Raw genomic sequence first — 23,616 nt, 5'->3', positions numbered from 1 at the left:
CATACCAACCTCTGTTATTTTCTGGAGTTTGTTGTTGTTTGTTTCTGCTTATTTTTGGTTTTTGCATAGTTACTGTCCTAATGGGGGAAGGATGGCATTTCATTGTGGTTTTGATTGCAGTCCATGATTAGTGATGTTGAACATATTTCTTTTGCTTATTAGCTATTTTTATATCTCCTTTGAAAAAATATCTATTCTAGTTTGTTGCCCAGTTTTTAGTCAGGTTGTTTTGTTTTTTTTGTTGAATTGTAGGAATTCTTTATATAGTCTTTATATTATCCTTATCAGATGTACAATTTGGAAACTTTTTCTCCTGTCCATAGATTGCCTTTTCACTCTGTTGACTGTGTCCCTGGATGCATAGTAATTTTAAACTTTGATATCGTCCAATTTCATCTATTTTACTAAACTGTCATAAGAATTTTGAATTATTAGAGTTGTGATAGAAGCTCTAGACTTACTCTTTCTACCAAGGTATTCAATAAGAACAAAGACAGATTCAATGAGAGCATTTGTGTTATAAATATAGCAGTTAATTTGAAGATAAATGTGTCTAGAACATGAGCTCAAAGAAATCTGGGCCATTCAAAGATACAAATAGATACAAATCATAGATACAAATTCATAGATAGATAGATCCAAATCATTAGATTTCATAGATACAAATCATTCATAGATACAGATCATTAGTTGAGTAAATTGTTGAATAGCAGGAAGGTAAGACTATTTTAATCAATATTCGGCATTTCCTTCTCCTACACATTTACATGTTGATGTTATCAGATTACCTTGCCTGTTTATTTAGCTTGCTACTATAGTATTTATTTGGCATGTTGTGGTTTGTAAACTGGATTAGATTTTCCCAGATATGGGCCAGGGCAGCATGACATCAGCTCATTCAAATTTTCTTTTTCAGTCAGACTAAATCTAAGGTTACACATTTTTCCATTCAGGTTAATCATCTGACTATTGGGAAATTTTGCTAACTTTGACTAATAAAATAAAAATGTACTTGCTAAAAAACTGGTTTACTTAATGCTACATGATATAGTGTCCTTTAAAATATTTTGTTCACTAAATATTTAAATGAATTATAATGCCTTAAAGAACGTTGGTACCTTGTCTTTGTCAGAGTTAATAGTCAACAGAGAGATCCTTGGGTTAAATGAAGACTAATGTTCAAATAAATGAAGTGTAATTGGCAACAATTTTTCATTCTGTTAATTCTTTCCATAGCAATTTCAGATACTGAAATGTGACAATTTAGACTTAGAGTGTTCAAGGTGTTCTGTTAATACCTGTGACAATCACTAGTCTGACTTGTAATGACATCCTGCAGACCTTTTAGTATGAGCTGTAAATCATTGCATAAGGCTCATTTACTCAAATGACCTTTTTTATATGATACTTTCATTTTGTTCTTTTAACAATCATAAAGTGAAATTCTGTACGAAACTGCTTAAATAATATTTTACTAGTCCAATAGCATTTTAATTATTTTATAAATTCACTTAAGAAAAATGTTAAAATGTTTGAGATTCAAGGCAAAATATCACAAAGTATTGTGATTTGCAATTAAGGAGGGAGAAGATTGAAATGAAAATAGGACAGTTAGTATTGATTTAGTATTTTCTCCCATTAGGCTGGTACTAACACTAAATAAACTGCTGATGAAGTATTGTTGTTTAGAATATAATTAATAACAAATAGTCCTGTTCTCTATAGCAGTAAATCATGTTAACTAGTGTAGCTTTGGGAGATGGAAAACAAACAACTCTTAAAAACAAACATAGTTTTAATGAACTGTACTGAATAAGGGCAATCAAATATTTCTATCAAATGTAATCCAACTCTACCTGGGTGTAAAAGATCTGAGCATAATTGATGAAAACATGGTAAATCTTAAGATACAATTTGATACTTGAATGAAATAAGATACTTGAATGAAAAAAAACAGCATATTTTAAAGGAAATTATATAAATATAATTTATATTATGTAATATATATTATATTAATTATATATATATAACCAAATAGCTGAGAGAACATTAAATGTGTTGTGTTGATCTGGGTCCTCCGAGGAGTAGACACTGAGATGAGAATAAATGTTCAAGAAATTTATTAGTAGAAATGCTTATAAGAGAAAATGGAAGTAGACAGCTGAGGCTGAGAGAGCTGTCAGATGCAAGTATGACCTAGAGTGAGGGAAAGAGAAGGAAGAAAGGAAGATTATGAGGAAACATTGTAGACTAGTGCAAATCTGAGAAATGTACAGCAAAATTGTTACGAAGAACTCAAGGCAAAGTTACACATCAGTGGATCCCTGTGTCAGCCAGGAATGGGCCTGCCTTAGTATCCCTGCCACACCCAATCACTAGCTGAGTGCAGTCCATGGGAAGCATGGTCTTGGTAGAAATATAGCAACGGATTTCAGGGTGCAGCAGCTGGGACCCTCAGTCAGTTATGCTTCCTTGTGGTAGGAAATCTGAAATGTATCTTTATAGCAAACATTTAAAAATAGGGTATTGATTAAATAAATGATCTATAATCCATATAACGGACCAATCATAGTAATTTTTTTAAAAATTGGGTAAATCTGTACGTATTATGGATAAAACCAACATTTTTTTTTAGTAAGAGAAACAGGTTTCAGGAAAGAATTTAGAATGTTATCCCATTTGTACAAAAATAACACCTCTTTAAATATACCTGTCCATATACTTATATATGCATAAATGGTTTCTGGAAGATCAAATATAAAGTCAATGACATTGGTATTTCTAAGGGAATGGGAGAGTGAGGATTGGGACTTGCACATACTTGTGGGAATGCATGTTTTTAGTCTAATCTGACTCCTCCCATCTTTAAAGAATGCATACTGTACTTACTATAGCAACTAATATAATTGACTTTATTCTTTTGATGTTTCCTACTGTTTATTATGTGTTTAACTTGTTATTTTATAATTTCTGTTCTTTTTTTTGCTAGTGTGAATAAAATGCCGTTATAGTATCTTAATTCTAAACTTACCTTGGGTCACCTATTTTACTTATGCAGTCAATTAACGATTGTCTCCTTTTCCTCAGGACACATGAGAAAACTTTTTAAAAATTATACAACAATAGAAAATATTTCATGTCAATCAAGTTGCTGTGATCTACCTCTGATTTTTTTTTTTAGTTCTCTCAAATATAATGACACATTTGAATACTTAAAGTCCCCAACTTCATTCTTTTCCCCTATTAGCAAATGAAACTTTTGGAGCTCTTTTCCTTTCCTCTCCCTCCATATGTACAATTTCTTGGGTCATCTAATATAAATAAGTATTTTACTTCCAAAATATTATTAAAATTTTCCTTATATCATTACTCTTCTATTTCAAGAATCCTTATGAAATACTTATGCAATACGTCCCCATAGTATCTCATTATCTAAAGGTATATAGCATTTCATTGTATTATCAATTGTTAAGACCCAACATTAAGTACGACATTATTTATTTCCTCTGGAAAGGAATAAAACCTTTCTCATAAAATTATAACACAGTCCTCCCATTCACTAGATTTGTTTTAATTTTGTCAACCCTGAAAGAGCATTTTTAAAACTATTTAATTAAAAATATTTTTAATATATCACTCCTTAATATATCAAAAATTTTATAAGCATGATTTTTAAGGTGTTACTAAAAATTCTTCATTTTCTAAGTCAATTGCTGTTAATACCTTCATGGGTTGTTTAAGTTTTCCCACAAGATGTCATCATCCTCTGTGGGGTTAAGAGCACTGGTGACGCAGACATCTCAAAAGAGGAGTCTATGCTTGTATTCGGTGGGATGGCAGTTTCCTGTCACATCAAAGTCTTCTGCTCTTCAGTCTCTGCATATTTTTCTAGCTGCAGATTTGGAAAGGATTCAGACAGTCTCTTTGATTCCACATCAACTGAAGGTGTTTAGAAATCTTCATGCACAATTATTACACACTTCTCCCGGGTAGTCCACAATCTCAGTGGGCCAAATTTGACCTAGGATCCACTTTATTCTGATTCTTAACACAGGACTGTCAGCCTTGGGATCACAGGCTCTCATCTAACAGAGGAAAATAATACTGCACCAGCTTTCTTCTTCAGGTTTCAGTCTGAGTTCTCACTTGCCTATTGGAACCAGATGTTCATTGGCTCAGGAAAGGCACCTCAGGACTTGGAAGTAAAAATGAACGAGATGCATTAAGGTTGTCATTTTCCTGGAGTCCTTTGTTTGTATATTTACATATTTATATTTTATTTATTCTTTAGCTTATATATCCTTTAGCGTACTTTTATTATGTCCTTTTCTTGTGCTGGTTTTAATTCCTTATTCCCTTCTCAAGCATTTATTCTTCATGTAAATAAGAATATTTTTACATTTTCATGAAATATAAAGATCTCATTCAAATCTCACTCAGTTATTGAACTTCAGTATGTCCTATAAATGCTATAGAGATTTCCTTGATATTTATGAGCTATTTTGTGTTCTAACTGTGACGAGCCAATCTTCTACCCCAGATACAATTGAAGGGAGCAAGCAGAGCTCTGAACAGAACTCACCCAAAAACTCCCCCACCTCCACTGCAGGCCCTTCTCTTGCCAACACGGATTCAAAAATCCTTCAGAATAAATATATTTTAATAATACTTCACATTTTATATATCTTTACCACCTAAAAATCACACTAATAAAGAACAAGCTACTCTCCCTCTCTTCTCTCATTCTTTTCCCCAGTCAAAAAACTTCCAGTCATTCAACCATGCTTGTCAAGCACACAATTGATATCAAGTTTAGAAAAATGCTTTTACTTTTGCAAATAATGGAAGTTCTTTCAGCCTATTTAGCAAGGTAACAATTGAGTCTATTACCTAAAGTATACCTGCTGTACGATTCACTTCTTTGAAATAAACGTCCCAGTTTCAACTCACTGATACTTTCCTTGCAGTACAATTTCTACATAATTTCCTTCTCTCCTTTCAAACTGTGCTATTGTTGCTACTGTTTACAAAAGCCAGAGTGACTTTACAGTTTTGTTGGTTTGTTTGTTTTGTTTATTTAAATCCCTAACGTTGGTGTGCAGAGCATTTTTTCCCTTTAGATTTCCTGTTTTCTTCAGTTATCAAGAAGATATTTTTCAGTTATTTTGCAGAGAAATTTTCGTATTTTCTCCATTACCACTTCTGAATTTTAAGCTATAAAGACCTTGTGGTTTTAAATCAATTAACTCTCGATTTCTGTGTAGAAAATCACCTCTGCTTTTCTTTTTACCGAGTGCTGTTTCTTTCCTCTTTTCCCACTCTTGCGTTATATAATTCCAGTAAATTCAAGCCCTCTGAAGAATGCTTACTATGTGCCATCCTGAAGTAATATCTTGAAATACAAAGTTGAATAAATTATAACTTATTCCCCTAGAATAATCCTATCTGTTAGGACAGGAGATATGTAAAAACGTTATAAAACCATGTGATGTCCTTCAATTGGTGCACTTACCAAAATTACAGGATAAACAAGGAAGAGATGATAAATGCCTGGAGTGGAGGGGGTATGGGGAACTATCATAGGGAAGGAGTTACTGGGAGTTTGGGATTGACATGTACACACTGCTATATTTAAAATAGATAACCAACAAGGACCTACTGTATAGCACAGGGAACTCTGCTTGGTATTCTGTAATAACCTAAATGGGAAAAGAATTTGAAAAAGAATAGATACATGTATATGTATAACTGAATCACTTTGCTGTATACCTGAAACTAGCACAACACTGTTAATCAGCTATACTCCAATATAAAATAAAAAATTAAAAAAATAAAAGTACTTTTTAATATGTAAAAAAGGAATAAATAGCATAAAGTCGGATATAGATTTAGACTAAAAAACGGAACTAACTTCAAATGTATACTTGCTTTAAAGGTCTAATGACTATTAACTAAAAAGGAAGAGGGGGGGATAATAAACAAAAACCAGAATGGTTATTCATGAGGTACTTTCATTCCCTAGACTCTGAGGAAAAAAACATTAGAATGATAAAAAGGAAAAAATAATAAATGTTAAGTGGGAGGATATTTACCTTTCCCACTGATGTTACTATTTTTCAAAATGTTTTCTAAACATTTCTGCAGAATTATTTTCAGAACCAATTTATGAACATAATGAAACTGCTCTCAGTATTCGATCAACTTGCCTTTTTACCTCTAAAAGTATTACATAAGTTGATATATTTATTCACTAAGCAGTGTTCTAAATAAAATATGACTATTTCAAGAATTCATAGCTAAAAGCTAAAAATGTTTCACCATTGAAAACAAGCCAAAGTTTCAGAAAGTTCTGAAGGAAGTCTCCAGTGAGGAGTTTTAAAAGATGGGTAGGACAAGATTATCAAGACTGGAATCATGTCAGATTGGCAGGATCTTGCACACATTTGGAAAGATTTGCTATTTTCTAAAAGTATACACTTCATAACCTAGCAACTCACTTCATTATTTTAGAGCTCCTTTGCCATCATAAAAGAAACAGAGTTTGATTAAAGAACTATTGATACATGTGGAATTTTCCCCAAAGATCTAGGGTGCTTAAATTCCAGTAGATCAGAGAATCACTAGTAGATTTTTTCAATGTCAATTTCCTAAATTTTCTCTGTGCACTCCTCTTTGAATTGTAGCTGTTTGCATATCCTTTAATGCTACCCTAGAAATCTGTTTTTATTTATTGAGTAATAATAATTTTGAGTGCCTTAAACTTTAACAACACACTAAAGTTGAGGTCTTTGCATCTTATTGACATTGATTGCTTGAGGCCTTGATACAGATAAACCATCATTCTGTTGGTAGCTTACTACCTGAAGTCCTTTGATTAAAGTAATAGCCATATTCTAAATTCCACTCTATCAAAAAATACATGTTTTATTAATGATCCAGATTACTTACTACTACACAAGTTCAATTTTTTGCTACTCCTAATAAAATTAATATATTTACTGAAGATAAAGTATCATCTACATATGTACCATTTATTGACTAACTAGCAAAGATGTTGCTATTTTGTCTGTAATTTGAGCAGTTTGACTCCTATATCTGCTATAACTCTCTTCTGGTATATGGTAATAGAGGGGCGTAAAAAAGCAAGGAAAATCCATCTTAATACCTCTGCATTTTGATATCTTCAGCAAGCTACCTATTGCCCACACTTATGTCTGTCTTTGATCAGAAGAAGGTCCACTTTTCCCTCTTCTGGTTCCTGCATCAACTACCATTTCCTGGACACGAAGCACATGAAAATCTGAAAAGATGATCTTTATGTAAAGTTTTTCATAATTATATCAAGACTATGTTGGAGAATAAAAGTTGAAATAAAGACACACAGACACGCATTTATACACAGACTCACACAAAGACTCACACTCATATCCCACAGGCTTTATTTTCCCCAATTTAAATAACTTTGATCTTTGTTGTCTTATGAAAGTTTGAGACCTCTCTGGCCAAATTACCAAGGCTTCCTATATGTTCTCTATATGAGATTGGTTTACAAAAAGACCACTCCATCTGGACCTGAATTTCTTATCTTTATTACTCTAAATAAGAATCTAAATTCTTATCTATTTTGGATTATAAAACAAAAAAGCACCTTTCAATTAATTTGATGTCCAAGGACATTGGTGCTAATAACTCCTTTCACTTTCCTAACCACATCCTTCCCTGGGTAAGTAGGAAGAGGGTGGGGCATGAGCAATGGCAGGGCTGTAGTCCTTCCCCAGGTCTTTTTGGTGGCTATCTTTTTTCAGAATACCAGTATACCCTGTACTCTTTAATAGTGTAGTATAACAATAGTGAATTAAATCATCATTCAACGTAGTTTTATTATGGTCTTATGTTTTAATTCCACTTACCCGCATAAGGAAAAATGTAATATATGAGGAACTGACCAGGTTTTTTTTTTTCTTTTTTTCAGTTTATTATTATTAATATAATTTTTAAAGGTTACTTTCCATTTACAGTTATTACAAAATATTGGCTACATTCCCTGTGTTGTGCAATACATCCTCAAGTCTATCTTACACGCAATAGTTTGTACCTCCCACTCCCCCGCCCTTAGATTGCCCCCCTTGCCCCTAGATTACCCCCCCTGCACTGGTAACCAATAGTTTGTTCTCTATATCTGTGAGTCTGCTTTTTAATTTTTTTGTTATATTCACCAGTTTGTTGTATATTTTACATTCCACATATAAGTGATATCATACAGTGTTTGTCTTTCTCTGTCTGACTTACTTCACTTAGCATAATGCTCTCTAAGTCCACTCATGTTGTTGCAAATGGCAAAATTCCATTCTTTTTATGGCTGAGTAGTATTCCATTGTATATATACCACCTCTTCTTTATCCATTCATCTGCTGATGGATACTTAGGTTGCTTCCATATTTTGGCAATTGTAAATAATGCTGCTATGAACATTGGGGTGTATTTATCTTTCTGAGTCAGTGTTTTTGGTTTTTATTTTTTTTTGGATATATACCCAGAAGTGAGAATTGCTGGGTTATATGGTAGTTCTATTTTTAGTTTTTTGAAAAACCTCCATACAGTTTTTCACACTGCCTGCACCAACTTACATTCCCACCAACATGTACAAGGGTTCCCTTTTCTCGACATACTCACCAACATTTATTTGTGTTCTTTTTGATGACTGCCATTCTGACAGGTGTGAGGTGATATTTCACTGTGGTTTTGATTTGCATTTCCCTGATGATTAGCAATGTTGAGCATCCTTGCATGTGCCTGTTGGCCATGTGCATTTCCTCTTTGGAAAAATGTCTGCCCTGGGTCTTGGAGTGTGTGAGATTTTGTGTGTGCCCTTTAAGAGAGGCATCTCCATTTCCTACAGCCCCCTGGTTCTCCTGAAATCAAACACTGTTGGTCTTCAAAGCCAAACGTTCTAGGGGTTCTTCTTCCTGGTGCAGGATCCCTGGGCTGGGTAGCCCAGTGAAGGACTAGGACACCCTCGCTCCTTGGGGAGAACCTCTGCAATTGTGATTATCCTCCCATTTGTGGGTCACCTACCTGGGATGTGGGTCTTTTTTTTTTTTAACATAATGTCTTTTTTAACATTTTATTTTATATTGGAGTATAGTTGATTAAAAATATTGTGTTAGTTTCATGTGTACAGCCAAGTTATACATATACATGTATCTATTTTTTTTTCAAATTCTTTTCCCATTTAGGTGGTTATATAATTTTGAGCAGAGTTTCCTGTGCTATATAGTAGGTCCTTGTTGGAGGTTGGAGGTTTGGTTTTTGTTTTTGTTCTTGTTTTTGTTTTTTGTTTTTTGTTTTAGCAGTACCCTCAATAACTACACTTAAATTAAAAGTGTTGCTTAATATTACAGTTCAGTGTTTCCTCTGATCTACATTTGATATTTGCTAGCTCTTAGAGCTGCTTTTACTAGTGCCTTACACACTCTTCCCTCAGTCCTCATTATCAACTGGATTTTGACTCTTCACATTAAGAACCTTTCCTTAATTCTACCACAGCAGGGTTTTTGTTTATTTTTATGTTATATCTTAAGCACACTTTGATTAAGTAATATTAACAGCATGGTCAGTTGGTTTGCAGTTCTCACTTTTTTTGTTGGTTAATTATTCTTTGTTTTAGGAAGGTTGCTGTAAAATAGAGTAGTCCTTATAAATAGAGTTATTATCTCTTTTGTCTAATTCAATCCAATTTATATATGGAATTCGTTCCATGGTTTGAAGGTATTTTTGAACTTTCTCTGATCATTGTTGAAGGCCTCCAAATCCCTGTTGTCAGATTGCTTAAACCTTGCCCATGTTTTTGGAGCTACAAAAATTGACCTTAGGCTTTCGTTTTTCTTTCAAAATTTACTAAATTCTTGATAGCCTCACATTTACCCCGTTGATAACTGTTTGCAAATCTATAATTTAGGGAAACCATGTATCTCTCTGCCTCTCCTTTTCTCATGGAATAGAAGAGTCCCAAACAGTATAAGTATTTACTCAGTTGAAAAAGTGTCAATTTTCATCAGTACTTTTCCTAGTAGTCAATATAGCTATTAGTATACTATACACTTATTTTAAAACCCCATATTAACTAACAAAGGGAGAAATACTATACGTTTTCCTTACAAATATGTATATTAATTGTGATGTGAAAGTAGGACTTTGCTGAGCACTTTCTTCTTAAGATGACTAGCACCGTAGCTTCCATTTAATATGAGAAAATGATACATACAGCAGGCAAGATTTTATAACTTACAAAGAAGTAAGACAACAGTTCTCTTTTCTTATTTTAAAATTATTTTTAAAAGAATTAACAAAAATATCAAACATTGAAATAATAACTAGGGATAAGTTAGATACACCTACATTATCACAAATAATTCAAGGGGAAAATAACATGGTTTTGAGTAAAATGTTAATTGTTTTTACTTCATGACAACAATTAAATACACTTGAAAAATCAGCCCAAAACCAGACAAAGATACTACAAAAAAAGAAAATTACAGACCAATATCACTGATGAATACAGATACAAAAATCCTCAAAACTACTAGCAAACAGACTCCAACAACACATTAAAAGGATCATACACCATGATCAAGTGGAATTTATCCCAGGGATGCAAGGATTCTTCAATATATGCAAATCAATCAATGTGATACACCATATTAACAAATTGAAGAATAAAAACCATATGATCATCTCAATAGATGCAGAAAAAGCTTTTGACAAAATTCAACACCCATTTATGATAAAACCTCTCCAGAAAGTGGGCACAGAGGCAACCTACCTCAACATAATAAAGGCCATATATGACAAACCCACAGCATCATTCTCAATGGTGAAAAACTGAAAGCATTTCCTCTAAGATCAGGAACAAGACAAGGATGTCCACTCTTCCCACTATTATTCAACATAGTTTTGGAAGTCCTAGCCACGGCAATCAGAGAAGAAAAAGAAATAAAAGGAATACAAATTGGAAAAGAAGTAAAACTGTCACTGTTTGCAGATGACATGATACTATACATAGAGAATCCTAAAGATGCCGCCAGAAAACTACTAGACCTGATCAATGAATTTGGTAAATTTTCAGGATAGAAAATTAATGCACAGAAATCTCTTGCATTCCTATACACTAATGATGAAAGATCAGAAATAGAAATTAAGGAAACAATCCCATTCACCATTGCAACAAAAAGAACAAAATACCTAGGAATAAACCTACCTAAGGAAGTAAAAGACCTGTACTCAGAAAACTATAAGACACTAATGAAAGAAATCAAAGATGACACAAACAGATGGAGAGATATACCATGATTTGGATTGGAAGAAGCAATATTGTGAAAATGACTATACTACCCAAAGCAACCTACAGATTCAATGCAATCCCTATCAAATTACCAGTGGCATTTTTTACAGAACTTGAACAAAAAAATCTTAAAATTTATATGGAGACACAAAAGACCACGAAGAGCCAAAGCAGTCTTGAGGGTAAAAAACAGAGCTGAAGGAATCAGGCTTCCTGACTTCAGACTATATTACAAAGCTACAGTAATCAAGACAATATGGTACTGTCACAAAAACAAATATAGATCAATGGAACAGGATAGAAAGCCCAGAGATAAACCCACGCACCTATGGTCAACTAATTTATGACAAAGGAGGCAAGGACATAAAATGGAGAAAAAACAGTCTGTTCGATAAGTGGTGCTGGGAAAACTGGACAGCTACATGTAAAGAATGAAATTAGAACACTCCCTAACACGATACACAAAAATAAACTCAAAATGGATTAGAGACCTAAATGTAAGACCGGACACTATAAAACTCTTAGGGGAAAACATAGGAAGAATTCTTTGACATAAATCACAGCAAGATCTTTTTTGATACACCTCCTAGAGTAATGGAAATAAAAACAAAAATAAACAAATGGGACCTAATGAAAATTAAAATCTTTTACAAAGCAAAGGAAACTCCAAACAAGACGCAAAGACAACCCTCAGAATGGAAGAAAATATTTGCAAACGAATCAATGGGCAAAGGATTAATTTCCAAAATATATAAACAGCTCATGCAGCTCAATATTAAAAACCAAACAACCCAATCCAAGAATGGGCAGAAGACCTATATAGACATTTCTTCAAAGAAGACATACAGATAGCCAAGAAGCACACGAAAAGGTGCTCAACATCACTAATTATTAGAGAAATGCAAATCAAAACTACAATGAGGTGTCACCTCACACCAGTTAGAATGGGCATCATCAGAAAATCTACAAACAACAAATGCTGGAGAGGGTGTGGAGAAAAGGGAACCATCTTGCACTCTTGGTGAGAATGTAAATTGGTACAGCCAGTATGGGGAACATTATGGAGGTTCCTTAAAAAACTTAAAGTAGAATTACCATATGACCCAGCAATCCCTCTACTGGGCATATCCCCAGAGAAAACCATAATTCAAAAAGACACATGCACCCCAATGTTCATTGCAGCACTATTTACAATAGCCAGGTCATGGAAGCAACCTAAATGCCCATCGACAGACGAATGGATAAAGAAGATGTGGTACATATATACAGTGGAATATTACTCAGCCATAAAAAGGAATGAAATTGGGTGATTTGTAGAGACGTGGATGGGTCTAGAGACTGTCATACAGAGTGAAGTAAGTCAAAAAAGAAAAACAAATATCATAGATTAATGCATATACTTGGAACCTAGAAAAATGGTACAGATGAACCGGTTTGCAGGGCAGAAGTTGAGACACAGGTGTAGAGAGCAAACATATGGACACCAAGGGGGAAAGTAGTAGAGGGGGTGGTGGTGGCAGGATGAATTGGGAGATTGGGATTGACATATATACACTAATATGTATAAAATAGATAACTAATAAGAACCTGCCGTATAAAAAAAATAATAAAATTCAAAATTCAAAAAAAAAAGAAAAGAAAAATCACCAAAAAACCCAATATTGTCTTTGTAAAACAGATTTGTACAAAGGAATAAAATTGCTCAAAAGATATAAACCAGAGAATCATTTTATTTCTAAGGATTCAGATAGAATGATTCAAGGAGACTTAAATTTTAAAGTTATATTTACAAGACAATCAGCATTACTTGCATTTTTAAAAAATTATATACTTGTTAAAAACTGAAATAAATACACTAATCAATTTCTAGCATTTGGATTATTTTTCACTGTTATTTCATTCCTGACATTTTCTATATTTTTTAAATATCAGAAGTAAAGTAAAATTAGCATAAATGTTATATTTAAAATCCATGATCCTTTTTTCTTAATTGAGCAGGGTTGATTTACAACGCTGTGCCAATCTCTGCTGTACAGCAAAGTGACTCAGACATATACACATTCTTTAAAAAATTTTTTTTCCATTATGGTTTATCCCAGGAGACTGGATATAATTCTCTTTGCTATACAGTAGGACCTTGCTGTTTACCCATTCTAAATGTAATAGTTTGCATCTACCAACCAGTGAGGTCCTTAATCTATGTCCAAACAGAAACAAAATTGAAGCTTATATTTTTATTTAAATTAAAATTTGAATATGCCATTGAGATGAACATTAAATGCAAAAGTGCAGATACATAAAGTTAAAATTTGAAAACATAAACAATATAAATTGACATGAATTAGGTTCTACATTGAAATACATGAGTACGTAGTACATGGAGGTAAGTGATAAAGGTTTGCTAAAGGAAGCCAGATCCTTAAGGTAGTTTTTTAGAAACAAGTAAATTCAAAAGAAATTATAACAAATTTAACTGAAAGGTTAATTAGTGCAAATAAAACAAAATCTTAGTGTATTCCTATGCAGTGCATGGGAGGAATGTGCTTGTTTACCTGTGTGTTATAATTCTGAAATTTAACCCTACTCTTTTGCAAGTATCAATTTCCTTCTTTGTTGCTGTAAGTTATTACTGAATTTTTATTAAAATACCTGAAATTTTGAATAACAATTGGTAGATTTATCTTTGTAGACAATTCTGTCTTTATATTCACTGGTATGATTGAGTTCTAGTTGCAACATTGCATTTGTATGTGGAAAAGGCTGAATAAGTGCCACCATATTACAGGTTTCCCTTGCTATCCAAAAGTAGGGCATTCCTCTCAAACCTTTTGTAAGCTGAAAGGGTGTAAGGTGAAGAAGCAATTACCTTAGGACACATCTTGCTAATGGATGCACAAAATAAATCAAGTTAAAGCACAGATCCTCAGAAACACAGTTCAAAGCATTGGCTGCTCAATGCTGAGGTGCTTAATGTAGTTCCCAGGAAAAGCTTGGCCCTGCACTCTCACTGCTGGAGGTGAGCACTGCCCCTATAATGGCTCACTGCAAAGCAAACATTTAACGTGACTTTCACTTTTTGCCATTTTTGTAAAAGTGAAAATCCTCTTTGGATTTTTTTTTGGTTAATGAAAGCGGGTACTAATGTAGGTCTTTCATAAAAGCTAAGTGGCATAAAGGGAACTTTCAAAAAGCATGTGATGCCTGTTTATTTAAGTCCATAAAAATATACCTACCTCTTGTAGAACCAGACAAAAATTATGTCAGGAAAAAAATCAGTGAAATTATCAACTTCCTTTATAGGTGGAAAACCATGAGTGGCTTTTAGCAAATGGTAATTTCAACTTCATGTTTTTACCATGCCTGTGTCAAAAGGCTTTTAAGCCTGATCGTCCAATGAATCATAAAAAAACCCAAATAGTCCCAAGAGAACAGTGCTTGTGTATTATATGTTTCCAATTCACCACTGAAACTAAACCTGAAAATTTGATTTATTCTCCTTGAATTTCTTGGGAAATACATAGAAAGTGGGTGTAGATAGAAATCCCAGATCTTTGCAATTTTTGAACATGAGGTTAATGAGAGTCTTCTAAGACATATAATTTGGTTTAATTTTAGATAAATCTTTACAAAATTAGATCAAAATGGAATCTTGTATTTTGCCAATAACATAACGTACTTAAATTAAAAACCTAATGATTCAGCTTTGCAAACACCCACTTGTCAAAATGAGTAATAATTTGTTTTCAGAGTCATAAGGAAAGCTAACTTTACCTTAGTATATCTGTAAGTTAAATAAATGTACACTAAAAACACTAAGGAAACACTTAATGGAGCCTATAGATGGTAAACCTACAAACATTAACAAAGAAACCATATGTAAATTACATAAATCTATTTACCTTGATTTTTTCTAAATACAATCTTAGGTTCTGCACTTAAAATTATCCCCTTTTATATAGCTTCAAACAGGATTTAATTTCCATCGTTATGTGCTACCTGTGAAAGTGTGCCACTTTAGTCGAGTTCACAAGTCTGGCTGGTGCTTGCATTATCTTCTGTTAGTTTGGAATAAATTTTTCTGTTTGGTTTTGGTTTAAAAAAATAATTGGGGTAAATTACATAGTTATGTTTTGTCAAGACAAGTATTGCCATTTACTGTTAGAAAAGTAAGCATAACATGAGCAGTGTTTTGCACATATGTCTTAGTGTATTCAAATATAATCTCCAAGGTTTCCCATTTTACACATGGGAAAACAGAAACAGATTTCAGTGATTTGCCTAAGGTCATGCAATAAATCAATGATAGTGTACAAGTCAAAAAATATCCCTCTGGAAGTTTAAAATGAGATTCATTAGTAGTGAAAGCAAAGGACACAAGAAGAGGTGAATAAATATTAAAAATTATAATTGTGAGTTGGTAAGGTTTTATAAGATGGGAAGAGGAATTTGAAACTTGCTTTAAATGTATTTAGTGTCGAGTATGAATAGCATATCAGTAATAGAAACATTTCAGGAGTAACTGTATAATGAGTATAGAGCTTTAGAAATCAGACTAGAGGAAAATTGTGGGTGGCGTGGACTTTTCTTTCAAAAAGGAGATATGGAGAAAATACTCCAAAGGATTAAAATGAATAGAATATTGCAAAAGTGTTTCAGAAAACACAGACAACATTTTCTAAAAATATTTTTCAGGCTTGATTTATGCTATTTAGACAATTACTTCTTAAAATTTCAGTTTCATAAATTTTGTATCTAACTTGTTAATAATAAATCTGGAAATGTCTCACAATACTCAATAATATGTATTTTTTCTATAATGTAATTTATTTCAAAGTAAAATGCTTACAGGAAATAATACAGAGTTCTTACATTAGTATTTACCAGGAGGTGAAAAAAATTGAAAGAAAAGTGATTCATAGTATGGGACAAACATTTTTGTCCAAAGGAAACCAAAAGTTTATTTGTGAATCTTTAATATTTATTTATGTGGTTTTTATGTCATTGAAAATGCGGTCACTTAGCCTAATGAGTGAGCCATTCAGCTTTCTCAATTTCCGTAAGAATGAGAAAAATGTATCCTGCTATACCAATTCTTAATAAGCCCTTAAAAATCATGATATAGTTTCATAAGAAGTACTCAGCAGTAACTGTAGTTTTCCATAGAATGCTCATACCTCATTTTCAAATATGAAAGACTAAAAGGGGATTTTTATTCCATGGTAGGTAAATTAATATGTGACACATTCAAAGTACATGTTGATAATGAGCTTGAATGTTTCCTGAGACAATTTGTACCTTCTTAAATTATACATTATCAGAAAATTACCAGTTTTGTTATGTTGCAAGATTGTTTCCTAAGAATAATATGTATTATATTCTAGTGGATCATATGTATCTTTTGAAAATATTGTTTCCAAAATTAGCTTTTTAGACTAATTTTTTAATGCAAAATGCAACTCTTTTTTGCTCATTAAATGGCAAAATTCTAATTGCCAGGACCAAAGGTTAATCTCATACCAGCACACAAGACCCTTAGAGTTTAAATATTTTTATTGTTGTATTATTATTGAAAAATAACATGGAAAACTAAAATGAATGAAGAAATGAATAAATTGCTCTAGTGATGCAAATAACTTCTCACTAAGTTTTTTGCTTTTCTGTTGTTTATTTAATTCTAAAGTTACTAATTAGTAAGTGTGGATTTAATGATATTTCAAAATGTTTAACTTAAATAAAAATACAAAATAAATAGTTTTCCTTGAGAATATCTAAACTCTTTCACAGGGCATTTTTACTGCTTTAACCCATTACTTATATTTTATGCAGAAAAATTTCCTATTGCTATTAAATGCAAATTCTCAGTACAGTTTTATTTTGGAATGGAAATTATATGCCTGTAGTAATTTGTGTTAAGCCATATGATTAGGTGCTAGCTATGCCGACATAAAGATACATGACTATAGAGACTATTGGAGTGCTGAACCCTGAATTATAGAACATTTTATCCCCTAGAATTTGACAACTCTTCCAGTGGCTGACTCCTTCTTGGCTTCCTTGAGGTCTTAGTTTAAATACTGTCTTCTTGTTTAAGGACTTCCTCAACCCTTCAAAATAAATCCAAGCCGCCTGTCTTGTTATAATTTCATTCTATTGTTATTTTCCTTCATAGAACTTATAACCCATATACTTATTGTGTATGAATATCGTTTTTACTATCATTCAATAAGTTTCTATTTTATCATTGGACACCTGATGCCTAGTACAACTCTCCATATATATTTTGAATGAAAAATTTAATAAATGAGCATAAATTCTTTCTCACATTTATAGGATTACATAATATTGTGTTTGAAAAGGATATGTACAAGAGGTCTTGTATATGATGGTTGATTCTGTTCTAAAACATCTCTGACAAGGATGTGGTCAACTAGTCTCTGAAAACCTCCTGTGATTGGATATATATTAACCCTGACTGCTCCCATTTCATTATTACACAGATTTCACAGTGTAGTCATTCCTATTTCAAGCTTAATCCATCTCCATTGAATGTCCACACATTGGCCTCAATTTTATGCTTTTAGCTACACAGAAAAAAAGCATTCTATCTTCCACATGAAAACTTTCAAATACAGTATTTGAAGCCTTCTATATTTCCCCCAAGTATAATTATATCTAGACATAACATTGGCATTTTCTTCAATCAGAATTGGTTCCATGATCTTCCATATCCAGGTTACTTTTATTTAATGAGCTCTACTTTGACTGAATTCCTATTAGTAAACTGAGGTTTCTGAGGATAGCAATCATATGTTGACTGAATAGTACAGTATTGTAGAAAAGATAAGTGTAGTAGACACTTGTGATGCACCAGCCATATCCCCTCAGCCTGTTTGATTTAGTACAGCTGTGGTAAAAAAATCCCTGATTCTCTTTTCAGTATGCCACACTAAATAAATATAGTAGGGTCTCTCTGTTTTGCTTTCTCAGAGGATCAAGGCCAACCAGCTACGTGCAAGCATAACCCAGAAGTTCAAAGGAGTAAATCAACATGGAATGGGGGTGCATGGATCAATGCTGCATTCTCCCCTTTCTCTGATACAAGAATTCTGAGGATTCTCTAGTTGCCCATCATTGTAACAAGCTCATTATCAGAATTTGATTGGTGTGTTTCCTCTATCTTGTTCTCAATATCCTCATTTTTTTTTTTTTTTGCTACTGAATTCATGAATGATCTGCCAAATAAACAATGGCGTCCAAGTCCTTGTTTCATGGTCTGCTTTCAAAGGAATGTAAGAACTATGCAATTCTAATTAACTATACTTGTGTTATTACAACTTGATATATTCTGATATTTTTTGTGAAAGCAAAAAAATATTGAAATACCATTGACTATCTTAAAATATTTGTTTATTTTTCATATGCTCTATTAAGTTATACACTAAAGATTTTTCTAATCTACATTTTTTTAATGCATAGACTATATCTTTATATTTATCTCTTTCAAATATCTTATTGTTGGGTCAAGCCCAATTCAATAACATGTCAACATGTTTTAAGGCATATGACATATCTTTCTGCCTTTGTGTACACCTCAGATGATCTAAGTGCTGCTATTATGGTTTTCAAAACTGATGAAATGAAGCATTAAAGACAAAATAATCAAGGACAGAAAATGTTTTCATCCCTCAGTTGTGGTGGTTCTAAATTTAATCCACTCACTGTGCTTCTAATGTCTTTCTGGAATAATTTTTAAAAATCTTTACCTACATTTCCTTTTGTTTCAAAAATCAAAAAGTATAAATATTAAGTATTATCTAATCTTTTATTTAAAATCAGTATCATGATACAATATAGATATAGATATATAACTTTTCTATTATAGGTTACTACAAGATATTGAATATAGTTCCTTGTGTTATACAGTAAATCCTTGTTGTTTAACTATTTTATATATAGTGTATCTGTTAATCCCATACTCCTTATTTATCCCTCCTGCCTTTCCCTTTTGTGACCATAAGTTTGTTTTGTATGTCTGTGAGTCTGTTTCTGTTTTGTAAATAAGTTCATTTGTATTATTTTTTATATTTCACATATAAGTGATATCATATGATATTTGTCTTTCTCTGTCTGACTTCACTTAGTATAATAGTCTCTAGGTCCATTCATGTGGCTGCAAATGGCAATATTTCATTATTTTTTATGGCTGAGTAGTATTCCATTGTATATATGTACCACATCTTATTTTTCCATTCATCTGTTGATGGACATTTAGGTGGCTACCATGTCTTGGCTATTGTAAATAGTGCTACTATGAACATTGGGATGCATGTATCTTTCTGAATTAGAGTTTTCTTTTCCAGATATATGCCCAGGAGTGGGATTCCTGGATCATATGGTAATGCTATTTTTAGTTTTTTAAGGAAACTCCATACTGTTTCCATGGTGGCTGCACCAATTTACATTCCTACAAACAGTGTAGGAGAGTTCCCTTTTCTCCACATACTCCTTAACATTTATTATTTGTAGATTTTTGGATGATGGCCATTCTGACCATCATCAGTCAGAGTGTGAGGTGATACCTTATTGTAGTTTTGATTTGAATTTCTCTAATAACGAACTATATTGCGAATCTTTACATGTGCCCATTGGCCATCTGCATGTCTTCTTTGGAGCAATGTCTCTTCAGGTCTTCTGCCCATTTTTTGATTGGGTTGTTTGTTTTTCTGATATTGAGTTGTATGAGCTCTTTGTACATTTTGGAAATTAAGCACTTGTCAGTTGCATCATTTGCAAATATTTTCTCCCAGTCTGTAGATTGTCTTTTGTTTAATTTATGGTTTCCTTCCTTTGATGTGCAAAAACTTATAAGTTTGATTAGGTCCTAATTGTTTAGTTTTGCTTTTATTTAATTTGCCTTGGGAGACTGACCTAAGAAAATATTGCTATAATTTATGTCAGAGAATGTTTTGCCTATGTTCTCTTCTAGGAGTTTTATGGCATAATGTCTTATATTTAAGTCTTCAAGCCATCATGAGTTTATTTTTGTGTATGTTGTGAGGGAGTGTTCTAACTTCACTGATTTTCATGAGGCTGTCCAGCTTTCCCAACACCACTTGCTGAAGAGACTGTCTTTTCTCCATTGTTTATTCTTGCCTCCTTTTTCGAAGATTAATTGACTGTAGGTGTGTGGGTTTATTTCTGGGCTCTCTATTCTGTTGCATTGATCTATATGTCTGTTTTTCTGACAATACCACACTGTTTTGATTACTGTAGCTTTGTAGTATTGTCTGAAGTCTTGGGGGAGTCTTGCCTCCAGCTTTACTCTTTTTCCTCAAGACTGCTTTGGTAATCCTGGGTCTTTTGTGGTTCCATATAAATTCTAGGATTATTTGTTCCAGTTCTGTGAAAAAGATCATGGGGAATTTGATAGGGATTGCATTAAATTGGTAGATTGCTTTGAGTATTAAGTCCATTTTAACAATATTAATTCTTCCAATTTGAGAGCATGGGATGTCTTTCCATTTCTTTGAATCATCTTCAATTTCCTTTATCAATATTTTATTAACACAATAGTTATGCTCAGAATTACATTTTTAAATCAAATAATTTTTTTGATCATTCTATGTTTGATATTTCACTCTGCTGAAGGGGAAACTATAGATTGCCTACTAAAACATCCAATTTAAAGAAGAGGATATCACAAGGTAACAGGGATTATATATTAAATATTCCCTTTTTAAAAATATATATAGTTTCTGCAGCAATACCCACAAAAATGATTTTTGGAAACAAATTTTAAAAGGAACTCTTGTTTAACAGTGCAATCTTTCAACAAAACAGAAGCAGACTCACAGATATAGAGAACAAACTAGTGGTTACCACATGGGAGAGGGGAGGGAGAAGGGGAAAAATAGGTGAAGGGGATTAAGAGCTCAAACTACCATTTTTAAAGTAAATAAGTCACAAGAATGTAATGTACATACAGCACAAGGAATATAGTCAATATTTTATAATAACTTTGTGTGGTGTGTAATCTTTACAAACATTGAGTCATTCAGTTTTACACCTGAAATTAATATCATAAGTCAACTATACTGCAATATTTCCGCTAGTGGCTTAGGTCTAATTAAGAAGTTATTTATTCTTGTCCATATCTATCAACATAACCAGGAAGAAGTATGAATGTATTTGCTAATCTCTTCTCTCAAATTATTTCTATGGCTGGTACCTTCTAGTCCTCCAGCCTAATAACATTATTTTAATGATACATTACACATACAGTATACATTTACCTTGGAGTGTGCTTAAAATTCTTGAGTGACCATTTGGATTTATGTAAAAGTAGATTATCAAGGTTAGCATTTTTTAAATATTACATTGTGTTGGGGGATAGGTCTTTAGGTTTGCAGTTTGTTGTTTCTGTTATTGTTACTCTTCTGACTTACTGTTTCATAACATTTTAAAAAGGGAAAATAGCTTTCCTGAATCCTTTGTTTCTTTGGAATGATTCATATAGCTCATTATGTAAGCTCAATTTTTGCCTTCTACTTTGTATATTCTATTCTAAAAATACTTTATATACTACCTAATAGGCAATTAAAAACTGAATGTAATTTATTATGTTGCTGAGCATCACTTTTTTTTCTACCATCTCCCTAATGGCCTTGTGTAGTTCTCAGTCAGCTATTGAGAGTTTTCTTCTAGTGTCTTGAGCTTCATATTTCTTTACCTCATTATACGTTTTTCTATCTAAATAGCAGTTAATTTGGAGTCAAGCTCCTTGGGTTGTGAAGAGTGATTCACATTTCATATTTTAGTTACTAACTTTATAATAACATTTTACTTTTCATTCTTATTTAGACACTTTGACTTGTGTTTTTTCATATTGTTCTTCTCCCTGATTCATTTTAGCCATGAAAATACTTATTTTGAAAGTTCTCCCATCTACATCAATGATTACATAAAGGATTTACTAAAATATCATGAAGAACTAAAACTTCATTATAAGACCATTGTTCTACATGATATATATTCTTTTAATGCAATATTGTTTCTGTTCAGACTAAAACAAAATAGAAAATGTGTCACAAAAAGAAAATGTGTGCATTTTGACTCACTTTTTTTCAGTTTTTGTTATAATTTTGTGTTAGGCCCTCTGAATAAATGAATATAAAAGAGCAACCAAATTTTCAAAAACGATTTAAATGTTTCATATCTTACTGTTGTGTTTTATAAATTCTAAGACAATTCACAACTTCACCAAAACTCAGTGTTTTAAAACGTTTTTGTTTTAGACACGAATCATGCTTACAAAATGAATGTTTATGTCTATACACATACATGAACATGCACACACTGTTTCTCCTTTTACACAAGTGGTGTCATGTCATAAACACTACTCTGAAACTTGCTTTTTTCTCTTAACAATACATCTTTGATATTGTTTTATGTCGATAATTAACTAATGTCCTTATTCTCTTTAAGGGCTGCATAGATTTCCACAGAAGAACAGCAATGTATTGCATCACTCCTTTACTGATGATCATCTAGATCATTTCCCAACATTTATTCATTCAAGTGACACACGGTGACAAATTTGAACACAAGTTGTACTGACCATGTGTGAATATATTATACATTAAATTAGTAGATCAAATAAACATACAAATTTTTTATTAATTGCTAGATATTAACAAATTGCCTTCTGTTGAGTTTTCAAACTTAGTATTCTGCCATCAAAGCATATCAGTTTATTAGTGTCTTTACAATAATTTATTTACCTAGGGCTCACAATATCTATTCTTAATGTATCTAAGTCTATTTTGATTCAATATGGTGCCATTCACATATCATACTTCACAGTACATCTCCCTTCACAATGAATACTTCTTACTTCATACCAACAAATCACACTTTCACATTATAGTTCATGCTTCCAAATTCTAGCATCAAAATTCTATTTTTCTAATTACAATAACCATAAAATATATAATTTCATTTACTTTCCACTAACATGTTTTAAACTATTGTTGTTATATTTTATGCACACACATATACTCAGAAAATATTTCTTGTGTTATCCCTTTTCCCATACTGATTAGTGTTTTCATCTAGTGTTATTTCCCTTCAGCCAGAAGGAAATCTTTTGTTATCTCCTGTGGATCAGGTTTGCTAAAGACAAATTCTTGCAGTTTTTCTTTATCTTCAAATGTCTTTCATCAAATTCATAAAATTTCACTCTCATTTGTGAAGAAAATTTTCACTGTGTATGAAAT

This window comes from Balaenoptera borealis, assembly GCF_965194805.1.
Source record: "Balaenoptera borealis genome assembly, chromosome: 2".
Lineage (NCBI taxonomy): Eukaryota > Metazoa > Chordata > Mammalia > Artiodactyla > Balaenopteridae > Balaenoptera > Balaenoptera borealis.
The sequence above is the reverse complement of the archived record's forward strand: the minus strand, read 5'-3'. Positions refer to the sequence as shown.